Consider the following 16,630-nt stretch of genomic DNA (forward strand, 5'->3'; position numbering starts at 1 on the left):
GCCCTTGCTTGTTTGTTCCTTTGTATATATAGCCCTCAGTTGCTGTTATGTATTGTCTGTTCTCTTCATTGTAAAGTTAGTACCTCCCTGCAACCAACTGTGACACATGTATGTTCTAGTTCATTTTTTGTTTACGCAGTACAAATATTTTATATGTGTTTAGCAACACTATTTACTGAAAAAGTTGTGTTGTTTTTTAAAAAGGTGCCACGTCCCTCTTCAAGGCATTTTTTTTTTTTTTGGAAGAAGATCAATGTACACCAGAATCATGGCCAGATTTAGCTTTCTTCTACCTCCGAAATCACTATTTCACTCCTGTTTGGGAGTCCAGTGAGAGCACAGTGAGCTTAAGGGAGGCTTAAGGGACTGGTTTTGTTTTATCTTTGTTCGGCTGATTATTTTCTTTCCTACTTTCCCTTACCTTCTCAGAAACAATGTACTCACAAAGGAAGTGTGTATAAATATATAGGCAGATAGGGTTTCATGTATATACAGCCTTGGAAAGTGAATAAACACTAGCATTACAAAACTGAATTGGAGGATGTCAGCTCTCTAACCCTGCTTATAGTAACCAGATGTGCAGACTAGAGGCCCATTCAAGGAGTGCATTGCTCCAACTGGCGGAAACAAAACTGGATGTCTACAGTAAATATGTGAAGTCCAGGTCAAATTACACCCCACAATTCAAATAAGTTGTATTTTGCATTTTCATCTCTTTTTCTGCAGGTATGGCGTGATGCAGGCACTCAGGTGTTTTTCTCTTACGCTGTGTGTCAAGGAGTCCTAACAGCCCTGGGCAGTTATAACAAATACAACAATGATTGCTACAAGTCAGTTACCCACCCATTGAAATATATCACAGTCATCAGCATTCCATCATTTATTGTTATTTCTATATTCTGTGTTTCACAGGGACTGTATAGCACTCTGTATTCTGAACAGCTCCACCAGCATCTTTGCTGGATTTGTCGTCTTTTCTATTCTGGGGTTCATGGCCCCATCAGTTAGGTTTACCCATGGAAGACATAGCATCATCAGGTAAATATTGTTATGATGAGACTATAAGCTGTCTAGATATAATATGCACTGCATTATTTATGAGTATGAAGCCCCTAAGGGGACATGGTTATGAAAAAAAAATGAGATGGGTGGAAAAATTACATTTCAGTAATATTGCGTTTGCCTGCACGAGTACCGTGTTCCCCCAAGAAACTTTGCATTCTCTCATAAAACATTTGCGTTTTCTTGCAAAAGTAACATCCGTGTTATCTCACAAAACATTTGCGTTCTCTTTCAAAAGTATTGTGTTAACAAATTTTATGTCCATTCGCAAACCATGCATCATTCCTCCCATCTCATTGTCTACCATTACCACCTACACAGCAAAAAATATGTGGACACTGCTTTCTAATTAATGAGTTACAGATGTTGTTTTCAATCTCCTTAAACGAACATCTAGAGCGCAATGAGGTGTATTAAAGAACCCAGTGAATTTTGTGCCTCTATGAACATTTTTGCCTTAAAAAAATTATAAAAAAAAACACTTTCAGAAGGAATTGGCAATCCAACTGCAAGCATGTACTGTGTTATAGTCTCTTGCTATGATGCTATCCACCACAAGAGAGCATCTCAGCCCAACACTTATGGCCTATGTATGTCTGAATTATACTTTGGACACAACATAATTTATAAATTAAAAAGGTCAATTGTAATTTATGGATGAAATATTTCAGATAACTTGTTTTAAACGAATGAATGAATAATTCATTAATTTTCTCATTAACTCAGTTATTAATAATCAAGGTTATGCAACAGTAATGTAAAACAATTTCATTGATTGATTATATTGTACTGTATTGCAGGTCCTGGATTAGCTTTCATAGCATATCCTAGAGCCCTCTCTCTGTTACCTGGGCCCCAGTTCTGGTCTGTTCTTTTCTTTTTTATGGTACTTCTTCTTGGCCTTGATAGCCAGGTATGGTTGTTCAGCATCACATACTATATATAACATGGTATTTTATAATATTTATCTTTAAGTCTTTAGGATTTATTATTAGGGTTTATATTTATGTCTTTTGCAGTTTGTGTGTGTGGAGAGTTTAGCAACGGCTTTCACAGACCTATTTCCTAGAGTTCTAAGAAAACGGCGAGAGCTTTTGGTGTTGGCAATCGCCGTCATATGCTTCTTACTGGGTCTGCCGTTCATCACAAAGGTATGGAGAATAAAGAAAATAGATATTAGATATTAGATGTTTTCTAATTTTACTGCATGCAATGTTTTAGGGAGGATTTCATCTGTTTACTGTGATGGACACCTATGGGCCGAGTGGAACTAACTTGCTTTTTATCGCCTGCTTTGAGTCAGTTGTTGTCGCGTGGGTGTATGGTAAGAGACACAACCCATTGCTGTGAAATTCCCAGTATTTGACATAATGTTTTAAATTTTTTTGTGTGTTTCACTTTGACATATTATGAAAGTAAAATGGATTTTGAATACTGTTTCACAGTGACTCGTTTCGACGCCACTCAACCCATTATATAAGAGTAGTTAATTTACCTGACAAAACATTCTTTACAGTGTATCAGAAAAAGTTTTAAAACAATAACTTTTAGCAAATAATTACTGTAATTACCATGTACTATATAATTATTACTATGTAATTACATTGTAATATGACTGCTCATAAAATGTGACTCAGTTATGGGTGATTATTGAACACATATATAATTTTAAACTAGTTTAAGTTGAGTGAGTCAATCTTTTAGCCCTATACTTCATATAATAAAACTCAAAAAACTAATACTGTGTATAATAAATGCAATAAGACATATATTTTCACAATTGGAGAAAGGTAAACAAGAAAAAATGTCATGCAAATGGCTGGTTTGCAGGTGCAAACCGTTTCTATGACAACATTGAGGATATGATAGGATACGCACCATTCCCTGTGCTGAAGTACTGCTGGCTCTTCATTACTCCTCTCATCTGTGCCGTGAGTTCACATTTTGTCTCTAGCACTCTCTCGCTCCTCTGTAACTGTTTATTTTTCCAAAATCTGCATTGTTTTCTCATTAGTTCACCAATGACTGTTTCATGTTTCATTGGCAATCCAGCTACGCATCCATTCTTTCAATACATTCATTAACCTGTGCAGTTTATCTTTCATGGTTTATAGCTTTTTGGAGTCTTCTGTCTCTTTTATTTTTATAGATTTTTAAACACAACTAGTGGCAAACTATAACCACTATAGATATTCGTTTAGAATTACTCATTTAGCAGACAGGTTTATCTATAAGCAATTTACAAATGAAGAATACAATGATTCACTGATCATTTTAAAGCTGGTGTGGCAGAGCTTAGGCTCTTGAAGGTCTTTAAAGTACATCAGCATAGTGCACATACTGTAGTATGTTCAGGATGTCCCTATCTATTTTGTGTAGTTTTATGCATTTTGTGTTGTGAATTCATTTTCAAATTGATGGTTACTCATCAAATTGGGTAAGCATTTTGAAACTACAGGAATTTGTCTCTTTTTCCCCCTCAGGCTACTCTGCTGTATAACCTGCTGGGTAGTAAATCTGTGTCTGCAGCTGATCAATTTGTGCCGGACTGGAGTTACAAGTTGGCACCTCTCCTCACAGTCATTCCTATGGTCTGCATCCCAATCTACTTGTTTGTCTCTTTAGTAAGGGTGAGTGAAACCCATCAATCCATCCAACCTATCCGTTTATCATTTAGTCATGCATTTATTCATCCTATCTCAGTCAGTTCCATCTGTCACAGCATCTGTCCTCCGTTCTTAAATACAGATGTTGACTTTTTACCATTTAACACATAATTCTGTGTGTAAAAACTGTAAAATAGAAGAAAACCCATAATTTAAATAGCAGGGTTTTAAAATACTCAACACTGATAACTTACTTTTTCATCTGTCTTGGTTCTGTAAGTATTTTTAAAGTTCGAATGAATAAGTTACAGAGTCTTTTCTGATTGGTGGTTCTTTGTTAGGGATTATGGGTAATGTTGTTCTTCACCATAAACTAGGCTAATGAACAAGATTTTATAATTTTATAAAAAAAAAAAAAAAATGCACTGCTGACTTCTACAGAAGCATATATTAACCCTCAAAGACTGAGACAGCCGCCCGTGGCTAAAAATAACAATTGTTCTTAAATACTGAATAACTTTTCAACCGCTAATCCCATCTGAATGCTTCACCGCAAAGCTGAGATTCTGGTATCACTTTTGTCTCATCTCACTTGGATATTCAGAGGCTCCATAGTGAACGTGATTATGTCATCACATTTTGATCGCATTGATTTGTCAGAAGAAACCAATGCATTTCATTCCTCTGAGCCAAACAGGAGTGACTGTTGACACTTAGTCCCACCCCCATGCCCAGATTGGTTCAAACTGTCATCTGTTCAACCAATAAACAGATTTTGGACTTTTGAACCACCAATTAGCATGTTTCTTTGGAAATTTGAACAAACTCAAAGTGAAAGTAAAGTGCGTCGTGCCTACATGAAAACAAACACAAAATAACACATTTTCACAAACTTTAGGAGTTTCTGTTTGAGTACATAGTAAAAACCTCCAACTGTTGCATGCAATTTTCTTAAAATTTTGGAAATTCATTCATCCTTAGAGAGGACAAAATGAAAATTGGGAATTTTAAACAGCTAGACTGAAACTTCAGGTTTTCCTGTTTATAATGATATATAGCGCTTGAAGCTGACTGCTAGAATAGGTCTGAAAAAAAACAAAGAAAAGTGCAGGCGTGTCAGGTGCACCGAAAATGTTCTAGGTCTTTAAGGGTTAACAACCTCAGAGCCTATGGTTGGTTTATCTTACAATATTTGTACGCACTTGGTAAAAATCAGTTAATTGTTCACAGTACGTAATCAGTTTACTTCTGGAACCATACTGCAATCTGTAACAACCCATAATTGTTCAAACACACGTCATGTAATTTCAGCAAAGTTATTGTACAATTAATGTATCAATCTCCTTTCCATCTCCTCAGGGTCATGACATCATCACCCCCTCTAGTGACCTGAAGCAGCTTCGACCAAACAATCCACGTCTCACACTGTTTAATCGTGTAATCATTAAACCTCAGAGATCTCAACACATTCAGGAAGATGGAGAAGAGAAAGCAAACACAGAACTCACCAGAGTTTGAGAAGGCAGGGTGATGATTTTATGTTAGGTTATTATATTCAGGTATAGGACTTGCAAGGATATTTGACTTGCAATATAAAGAATTACAAGCTCATATGAAATAAATATTACTCAGGATGTCAAATGAACAAAAGTTCATCTGGAAATTTAACTCTATTAATATGCATAAATAGAAGGGTAGTTCGCCCAAAATGAAAACTTGTAGTTAATTTACTAACCCTCAGACCATCCAAGATGTAGGTGGCTTTTTTTTTTTTTTTTTGAGAAGATTTTTCTTGGTGAATTATAAAATGCAAGTCAGCAGCTGCCCATTTTTAGAATAAAAAAGCATATTAAGAAACACAAAATTAATACGATGTACTGATGTCTTATGAAGTGAAACGATTGGTCTGTGCAAGAAACTGAATATTATTTACAACATTATTACCTGTAATCTATAGCTTTAGGCAATGAGGAAATCCAATTGATTTCCACAAAGTGATTCTTTTAGACCGTAACATATTTCATACACTAGTTTGTTTACATAATTACACAATGACAACATATACACAATTTTATTATTAAAGCATCTAATAATGATGTGAAATATGAATATTTTACATGTGTAGAGCATACTATCATCAAAGTGAATAAACATTTATTCATCAGCTCACCTTTTTACATAAATAGTAAGAAACCATAAAAGCTTTCATTTCGTCCCTTCTTTTAAGTGCTCGGTTCAGGTATGCCCATATCAACGGTTCATCGGTCAGAACTGTTTCCACAGTTAAGTGACTGTTGGAGTAACTAGAGCACTGAATGAGTTTGCAAAAACCAGCATCATAGGATCCCATACACTGGTATTTTGGCTCATTTCGAGTCGGAGCGACTGTCAGTAACTTCCGTAAGTGAGTTTTTATTGCAGATTTGTGCTGCTCAAGCCACAAACTTTTTCAGATGGTCCAGTCTAATTTGGTGAACTGCTCACCAAGCTAGTTCACCAAAAAAACAGTTCAAAAGAATGGTTCATTCATGAACCAGACATCATTCTGGACTGTTTGACTGAGGCTCTGTTTTACAGATAATAATGTTGTAAATAACATTCTGTTTCTTCCACAGACCAACTGTGATAAGACGTCAATATATTGTTAGGAGCCACAGGTATTCATTTGTGCTTCTTGATATACTTTTTTATTCTCAAAAATAACAGTCACTGACTTGTATTTTATTCCAAGGACCATGGTTTTAGCTAAAATTATTCTTATTCTTATTGTTTTACTCAAGAAAAATGTCACCTACATCTTCCATGACCTAAGGCTGAGTAAACTAACAGTAAATTTTCATTTTTGGCTAAACTATCCCTTTAGGGCAGAGGTGTCCAATCCTGCTCCTAAAAGGCCGGTGTCCTGCAGAGTTTAGCTCCAACCCCAAATAAACACACCTGAACCAGCTAATCAAGGTCTTAGGCATACTTGAAACAACCAAGCAGGTGTGTTGAAGCAAGTTGAAGCTAAACTCTGCAGGACTGTGGGCCTCAAGTGTCTGGACAACCCTGATTTAAGGGTACAGAGGTTTTTTTATGAATCTTTATTCTAACATTCTCAGGAGAACTTGCAGATGAGGAAATAAAAAAAAAAATAGTTATTAACAACTCACTTTTATATACGAAATTTATGACATAACTATGATTATTTGTCTTGTTTACATTTACATTTTGTCATCTCTCTTTTTTTTTTTTTTTTTTTTTGGTTTATAATGTACATACAGTGTGTTTGTTTAATTTCTCAGAAATAATAAGTCTGTGCTATCCCTAAATAACCATTTACTGTAGTAAAAGTGTAGTAAAATGTGTTTTTGGTGTATTGATTACCATTTGTATAACCACAGTTTTACTACAAATACTATAGTTAAACTATGGTTAATGTGTGGGTACCATGGGTTATCTACGTAACCATGTTTTTTTAATTTTATTTGTAGTAAAACCATGGTTCATTTTCGTAAGGGATTATATTGGTGACTGAATCATTCTTCAGAACCACAGAATCTTTACTTTTTATATCTTTAGCTGAACTCCTCTATAACTTTTCCATTGCATTTCTGTAATATAGGGTAGTTTTTGATCAATTTTGTCACATTTAAATATAATGTTCTTTCTTTTCTTCCTTCATCTTTTTCCCCAAATATATATTTTTAAAATTTGGTTCAAATTGTCAGTTCTGTGTTGCTATGTGATACCTTACTATTACATTATGTGCCCAGAAGTAAGTGAACATCTAATTTACAACTCTAAAACAGATATGATCTACTAAGAACAGTTTTAAATGCAGGTGCACAATCAAGATATTGCTTGAATATTGGTAAAATCATAATTCCTGCAGTGGGAGTTCAATCTCTCTTTCTCTTCCAGTCAATCCTTAGATGTTCTAATCTGAGCCTCTCATCCATGTAATCTGAAAGGACATTCAATTAACAGATAACGTCATGTGATGGTTTTAGTGTCTATCACTGTCTGTTATAGCACAAGGGGGCGGGCTTAATGGAGGAGTATAGTGTCTAGGATGTTTCAGCTGAGCCAATTTTTGGACATTGAGGAGCTGCTAAAGGGTTAATTATCAACCTTATAGGTCAATTTTTTGACACTATTCTGTTATTGTAGAATCGAAATTCCATCATTTATGGAAAGTCCAAAAATAATTAAATCCAATTCAAGTTAATTCACCTTATTTATATAGCATTTCATACAATGCAGATTGTTTCAGAGCAGCTTTACAGGGATAAACAGGAAAATAATGATTCAGTGATGCAAACAAAGATGAATTCTGCTGTAACTGTTCAGCTGAGGTTAGTTCAGTATTGATTCAGTTCTGAATTTCTTTAGTACAATAGGACTTTAGTAGTACACAATACACAGTAGTTAATGACACCTAATATAATGGGGGAACAATGAGGTTATAAAATGTCCGAATCCCCTGTAATCTCTTGGTATTGTACATTTAATGCAATTTTTATGACTTAACTCTGCAGTGAGCGATTCGTTTTGTTTAAACTACACTTAGGGGCATAATTCTCCTTCCATAGCTGGGAAATTTTCTACAAGATACTTGATCTCAAAGTGCAGCAAGAAATTGGAATTCCACTCAATGAGACTCTTAGGAGGAACAGTTTGCTGAAGGTGCAAAATTGCTGCAAGGTCTGCGGCAAATCACACAACACTGTCATCTGAGCATCTTTCATCCCCACACTCTTGTCTCTCAAGTACACACTCTCTTTCTCTCCGCAGGTCTTGTGATTAGATTTATGTCCCCTGTCACAGTATTAAAAGATGAAATTCCTCAATGTTACCCTGCTATCTGTGCATGCCAGGGACCCATGCAGCTCAATAACCTCTGCATTGATTTAACACATTGGTAGGTGTGACCTGTGTAGCCAAACTTGCACAACGAAAAGCTGTATGCAACCTTTAATGCTGCAAAAAATTATATTAATGATGAGAATTTTGGTCTAATTATAGACGTAAAATATATAAAATTTGAAAACACTGAATTTACTAGAAAAGTAACACATATAAGCATATAAGCAACATAGGATCATTTGAAAAATACTCCTATGCATACAATTCATTGCAGCTTCCAGCTGAAATTCACATTAGAGGCAACAACTTTTACTATTTTTCTCACAAATTATGATTAATAAACAATATGTAAGGGATAATGTACATCCAGCCAGCTGTTATCGAAAAATAAAGCCTGACAGACTTATCAGCAGCCCGATGTGAAGTGGAGGGCTGTTGTATAAGACTGAAGGGCTTTATTTTGCAATAACAACTGGCTGGCTGTACATTATCCTGCTTATTACACGGCTGCTTTCTACAAGATTTAATTATTAGACATGAAATATTGATTTGAGTTTAAATATTTGAACACAAATGTTCTGTGAAGAAAGCAGTTGCTAGCAAGTAGGCAAGTTCAAACTAGGGGGCATTTCACCACATGAATAATTATGGTGATAAAAGACACTGATTTAAGATTAAACTGTTTTATAATCTTACCATTTTGTTAGTTATCTTGCAATTCATTACAGTCGTCACAAAATGTCAGCAGCTGTGTTTGCATGAAACGAGAGTGCGGGTCCGCGATACTAGGATGGCATAATTAATAGCTGTACACAGAAAATTAATTGATTGATTGATTGATTGATTGATTGAGTTTTAAGACTTTATTAGCCAACCAAATGCAAAGCTTCCACGAAGAAAAAAAAATCTTAGCAAGTGAATGGCACCGATTGTTTTATCAGTTGTTATATTAGGAAATAACATCCCCCAGAATGTGGTGACTGACCAATCAGAATCAAGTATTCCATGTAGCTGTGTAATAATATATTATAACACTTGTACTATCATGTGTGAACTAATACATTGCGATATTTCTGTCACATAATAAGCTCCATATGTAATTATTAGGTCTGCCCCCCAATAGTCGACTAACCGTTAATTGACAAGAAGAAGCTTGGTTAACCAAAATTGTCACATGAAGGGGAAAAAAAGTCCAACAAAACATTGTGCTTTTGTAAAATAATGAAAGCAAACAGGATGCGCTTTCTGCCATCTCCGTCTCTGACATACATGAAAAATATATCTATCCAGTGCGAAATGTCTACTTTCAAATGAACCAATTCAAATAGAAAACAAATATTCTCTGATTATCTAATTCATATGAAACATGCATATAGGTGCATCCACTACTGCTGTATGATGAATCAGTGTCTCTGACTTAATTTCTTAAGTCCAAAACAAAGAAAACACTAGTTTATCAATTAATTATTAAAATGTTATTACTACAATGTTAATACTGTTTTTCCCTGACAAATTCATAATCATTACCTCTGCCGTTGTGCTGTGGCAAGCTTTATGCATGCATTTATAGGCATATATAGGCAATTAAAGGCTCGTTATTATGATTTAAATGGTTTAAATCGAGGGCAGCCCTATTTTTTAACTGTTTTCTGGGATAGTAAACTTGCTTAGTAGCTCACCTGGTACACCACTGCATTTGCAATGTGGAGCAATCGGGTAAGAGGGTTAAACACAAATGACGATAAAAGTGCTTAAAGACTTGTAGAAATGCCATGGTTGCTTTAGTAAATGCACCTTTGTTCTATGCTTGCTTTTGTTAACACTGTCAGTCAGGTTTATGGTAAGGTTTAGTGTAGGTGGTACATTATTTTCAAAAGCAATAGAGCATTACATTTTTAGTGCCACTTAGCAGACATTTCATTTCTGAACTGCAGCAATACATACAAAACCATAATACGATTCATGTTCATAATTTTTTGCTAAAGCTGTTCACATTTTGAGCAACATTCATTAGACACTTCAATTTGAAACTGTCATGAAACCTTCAAGAAGAAACTTCATATCATTTTGCAGACATGTTGCCACATGCACATTTTTGAGTTAGGAAGTCATTTTAAATGAAATATGAACTTAATTCAAAATATATTCTTTGAAAACAATTCTAGATCTTTCATACAGCTTTACTTCTCAAGCAAATTAATCTTGTTTTTAAGAATGTTTTGCCATTTTACAACAAAATCCAGCAAGATTGTAGAACAAAATGTTTTCTGCATAGTGATTATTTGTGTGGACAAGTATATATGAGTTTTGAGGAAAAATGGCTCTGTGGAATTTTCAAACCTTCCATTACAGGGAGGTACTTGAGCCAAGAGGTCAAGCAGTGACATTCAGATTTTTAAAATCTTTAAAGTGTGACTTCAGTTTAAATACCACAGTTATAACAAACAAAGAAGCATAAAGACATAAGCAAACTGAACAGGTAGTGCACCATGTTTGATAGTGTTAACCAAGTTTCCTCATATGAAAAGCAGTGTGTTAACTTTGTAATCTAACTGTGTCGCCACCATGAGCCACGCAGGTTCATTGTGGGGTGTAATTAGCCTCTATTGATTTGAGGGCAGCATACAACGAGTGATGAAAACCAACTCTGACATCTCCAATTCTGTGCCTGTCGCTTAACGATTGCAGGCAATGACAAACTCAGTGCGAGTAACCTCTGATTTGATTGTTGACATTGTGGCCGTGTTAAAACTGCGATTTGGATTTTAGTCTTTTCATTCCTAAGACAAGTGTGAATTAACTTTGTATGTCATTCAAAACATCCACGGCCACTTGCATTTGGTTTGTCAATTCGTGTATGTAGTTTCCTAAATCATGCTTCTCTTTGCACGCAGTGTTGATAGATATAAAGAAACTACTAAAATACGCCGTTGAAGTAATTCAGCCCCTTGGCTAGCTCAACGGATATGAATATTTAGTTAGAAATACTGTTCCCTGTCTTCACACAATTCATCATGCTTCCCCTTTTAACAGCAGCAGCCACTTTAACCAGTAAAGATTTTATGTTCATATGCAGTTTGACATAAAATTATAGTGGTTGGCAAAAGGCATTCAATTATCAAGACAAGTGCTTCAGTAAAGGCAATTAAATGTAGGCAGTATGCAGTACAATATTATAATACACTAATAGTGTCAGGTATCGCGTGAGGAAGGGGCGAACGAAGACAAAGGTCAAAGATAAAGGCTTTATTATATTCCACAGGTAAATCCAAAACAGGTAATTCCACACATACATTGACGAGACCAGACGACAAACACTGAACTCAATGCAACTTATAAAGACAGGCGATAACATTGAACATAATTAAGGCACAGGTGATACAAGGTTAACTAATGATGATGAAATGAGGACAGGAAACAGGAACAACCAAATATGGGCACAAGAGAGAGAAACCAACATAAACAGTCCAAAGGGGTGTGACAAATAGGCAGAAATTTTCATAACAAATATATGTATTTATATTTACATATACATGATAAGTTTGAATAATATGTTATATTATTATTATACGGTCATATAGCAAATTCTGACCTTGGACCACAAAACAAGTCATAAGTAGCACGGGTATATTTGTAGCAATAGCCAAAAATACATTTTATGGATCAAAATTTTTCTTTTATACCAAAAATCATTAGGATATTAAGGTAAGCTCATGTTCCATGAAGATATGTTGTACAATTCCTACTGTAAATATATCAAAACTTAATTTTTGATTAGGACAACTTTCCTCAATATTTTAATTTTCTTTTTGCACCTTCAGATTTCTGATTTTCAAATATTTGTATCTTGGCCAAATATTATCCTATCCTAACAAACCATACATCAATCGAAAAGATTATTTATCTCAATTTCACAAAATTGACCCTTATGACTGACTATGTGGTCCAGTGTCACAATTTTTGTAATTTCTTGTCATATGTTAAAAAAATCCAAACTAATAAACAGAAAAGAAAAAAAAAGAAAAAAAACTTTACCTTCCCATTTTAATGGTTCATTTATTAAAAAAAGCAGTTGTCCTTTAATCCACTGTCTAAATGTTTTTGCTTATAAACATATTTTTACCAACGCCATGATCTAAAACCATGTGGCATTTTCCCAGTGAGCAGTTATAGAGGGAACATAGAAATGGACACAAAACGGTTCATAGCAGTGTTCTTGGTCAGTTTCCCAATTATTACTCATAGCAGAGGTGCTTTTGTGAATCTGCTTTTATGAGAGCTGTCCAATTTTGTCAGTCAGACACATGGAATTCAGAGGTTACTCAGTCTTGCTTTGGCAAGGTCACATGTTTTTTTGTTTGTTTGTTTTTGTTTTTTGTACACTGAGGAATTTATTTGGCAAATGAGTTTCCATTTTAGTTTATGTGCACTTTTATATTCCAGTTTAGTTTATATGTCTTCTTATCAGATGAAGGGGAAAAAAAATCTGCAACTATTGAGCATATATTGCAGATTTTATGTACTGATGTGTAGTTATGTTCCCACTGAGAGGTGCTTTGTAAGGTTTGGACCTGATATATTGCCTAGCAATTCAGGTTTTATCAGACAACAAAATCCTCCAGAATCCAGCAGAAAAGCTTGTTAGGTGTCTAACATGGCTTCAGGCAAACTTCAGCTGGGATGTGGAATGTTTTTTCCTTCCGCCCAGCCAGATTTATGAGGTGTGCATGCTCTTGTTATCTCATACGTTGTCATTTTGCAAAACTTGATAGAAAGAAAACTCAGCAACTCCAACTCAGTTGCTATAGAGTGTTATGACCTTTCCTCTCTCTAATAGAAATGGACCAGATATGGACTGACAGTTCTGGGCAGATTCATAGTTGTCCCAGATTTTCCCGCATTTTAGATTTGTAAGGCTATTGCTCAACAAACCTCTAACCCTAGATTTAAACTTTGGCCCATCACTCATCCATCCTGTTTGCGCATTGTATCTGTGGGACTTTTTCTGCCCATCACCCATCATCAGTGCATGACCTCACTGATGCTCTTGTGTCTGAATGGGATCAAATCCCTGCAGCCATGTTCCAGCATTTAGTGGAAAGTCTTCCTGGTAGAGTGCAAGGTGGAGGCTGTTGTGGCAGCATCTGCATAGTTTTGGCCACAATCTTTGTCATTTCTGCAGTAGAAGTTCTAAGCTTAGTTTAGCTCCAGTCTCAAGTAAATACATCTACACCAACTAGTCAGTCTCCTGATTCCAATTACTCTGGAATGTTTTGGCATTACAAGAAAGTTGAAACTCTGTGTCATTCAGTCTGAGTTTAATTTTAGAACTATTTTAAAGGACTTTTAGTAGCTTTTAGGATGTTTACACAGTAAAGATTATACAGCAAAGATTTAGCAAATTTCTTAATTTCAATAGGGATTGGAATTGATATCACTACAACAGTACATAACATCTTGGCAACAGAGCTAATGTATCATCATCATCACAAGGATGTAGAAGAAAACCAGTAGCACTTTATTTTACAGTCCTGTTCCATATGTACATACTATGTACTTATGTTATAGAAATTATAATAACTGTGTAATAACGAGATACTGAACCAACCCTTACACCTTAACCTAACCCATGTAACTTTATATTATCCGGTACTTTCTTGGGCAAGTACACTCTAAGTTGAGGTAACAATAACCTGATCTCATGACGAAAACATACCTGTGGGAACTTTTTTCGTGAGACGCAGAATACGTAGGGTACAATGGGGCTGAAGAAACACCTTAAGAAAAAAATGTGCTTTTCACTGTGCTCAAAGTGTATGATTGCAGAAAAATATATACGTTTGTATTGAACATTTATGGAGCAACAGATTTTGTGGTAAAATAAATCATACAAGTCATTTATTTTGTTAAAAAAAAATTTATAATTGTATGAGGTGGCAAGGGGCACTGGATACCAGCATGGGGTAAAAAGGCACACAGTATTGATAAAAATACTACAAAATGTTTTACTTTAGCTTTTTTTTTTTTTTTTTTACAAAACAATAACTTTAGCAAAGTTTGTACTATTTTCTGCTGATTTTGATAAATTAAAGAATTTTATAGTTTTTTGTTCAATAAATATACTATAATTTAAATATGTTAGGTTATTATAAAACATATATTTTAAAATACAGAAACAAAATAATTTAAAAATGTAAAGATTCTGAAAGCATTGAAGAAGATCCCATAGTAATTTAATATAGATCTACAGTAGTACCAACAAATGCTATTTTTATGATTTGTGATTATCTCTAAGATGGACACCCAACATAATATTATGATATTTACCACATAAATCTAACAATGTCATGTCAACAAATGGAAAGGCCTTTTAGCCCCAACAGCAGGGGTGCTTTTGACCCCAAATACCATACTTTTACATATTCTTTTGTTATTAAAAAACTGTTGCTTTAATTATCTTAAATAAAACTGAAAATCATTAAGAAAACCTTTGTCTCAAGATATATTAAAGAATTCTCATTTGCTACTTAAATCTACAAAATTTAAAAAAAAAAAAAACATCAAATATTAGATCAAGTAAGCACAGAATCGACTTTGCGCTGCTACCCATGATCGCGTCAAGCATCTGCCAAATTTGCACGTGTATCTTAAAAAGTGGATGTTTTGGAAAGTGCTACGCCACAGGAGTTTTTTTTTCTCCTGAAAAAATGAACATACATATGGTACATTTTATGTGATGTTGGTTTTGTATGTTTCAAAGCATTTCTGACTTAAAATGTCTGTTGAGTGGCACTCTAACTCTAACACTCTCTTACATTTTAAAATAAAGTACCGTCTACACTACACATAAACCTACCCTAGATAGTATGAACAAAAGTGAATGTGATGTAAAAACACAATCGCAAGCATGCTGTTTTAGCTTTTTTCGATCTCTCATCTTTTAGCTCCTTCATTGTGAGTCATGCTTTTCACGGGATTCGTACCCAATGATTCCACATCCTAAGTCCAGTTCTGTGCTGGCTGAGCTACCGAGCAAGCCTGTTACATCTGGTGTCCCCTGTCAAATTATTACCCCCTCTCGATGAAATCACTACATGATTGCTTAATCCTAACCCCTCCCCCATACCTACTGTAACCCTAAACCAACCAGTAGGGGGTAATAATTTGGCGGGGGTCAACAACCATATGGAGGTGTAATCATAACTGTGTACAAAAATGATTACAAGTGCTCACTGTTTACCGCCTCTAGTGTTTATTTCTGTTGGAAACTGCAGTGATATGTATTTATTGGTTCGTACAGTTATAAGTTCCCACAGGTACATTTTCGTCATGAGATCAGTTAGAGAAGTAAATGCACATACTGTAAAATAAAGTGCATCCAGAAAACCTTGAGTTTGCCAAAGTGAAGCTCATCATCATGCAGCCAAGCACTCTGACATGGGCTTCTGTTAACCAATGAGAATTTCAGACGTAATAACCAGTTGTCCTTTCAGAAATCCAATTTCTCCTTGATTTCAAACTGACATGGCATTTTCCACACCTTTAAAATGCATTGTGTATATTCCCTAAAATGCTCTTCAGAGCTTCCTTTACCCATCATAACATTTGGGACAGGTGTGTGTTGCTACAGCAAAGTATCCTTTCACACCTTGCTTGATCTTCTCTTAAAATAAAAGCGTTCCTTATCTATAATACTGTGCAGTTTAGTATATGTACTGTAGATGCATCTTATTGCTCAGTGTATTGGTATGTAATTATTACGTTATTACTACAACAGTACATAACATCTTGACAACAGAGCAAATAGAGCATCATTATTTTTGCAAACCACACATGATAAGTTTATCTGCTGCATCAACAGTTTATTGATTTTAAATCTATTTTATCAACTTAATATATTTTACAAAACAATTATAAGTGTATCAGTCATAAATTAGGGGCCTTAACTAATAAAGTCATGTTTTTGGAGTCATTTCTGGGAGACGTCATGCTGTCTGTATTTTAGGCACTATGCCTGCTTCATTTTTAAATCCTAACAAGCTCTTTCAATGCTAGAACCGAGCACTCTTCGAAGGGGATATCCCATGGCAACCAAACTGGCACAAGAATCATTG

At 35.0% G+C, this 16,630-nt stretch overlaps 1 pseudogene; it reads left to right on the top strand.

Moving 5' to 3' along the window:
• Positions 1-575: 575 nt before the first annotated feature.
• LOC127163836 (sodium- and chloride-dependent betaine transporter-like) lies at positions 576-5,436 on the top strand (annotated as a pseudogene).
• Positions 5,437-16,630: the final 11,194 nt, after the last annotated feature.

This window comes from Labeo rohita, chromosome 4, assembly GCF_022985175.1.
Source record: "Labeo rohita strain BAU-BD-2019 chromosome 4, IGBB_LRoh.1.0, whole genome shotgun sequence".
Classification (NCBI taxonomy): domain Eukaryota; kingdom Metazoa; phylum Chordata; class Actinopteri; order Cypriniformes; family Cyprinidae; genus Labeo; species Labeo rohita.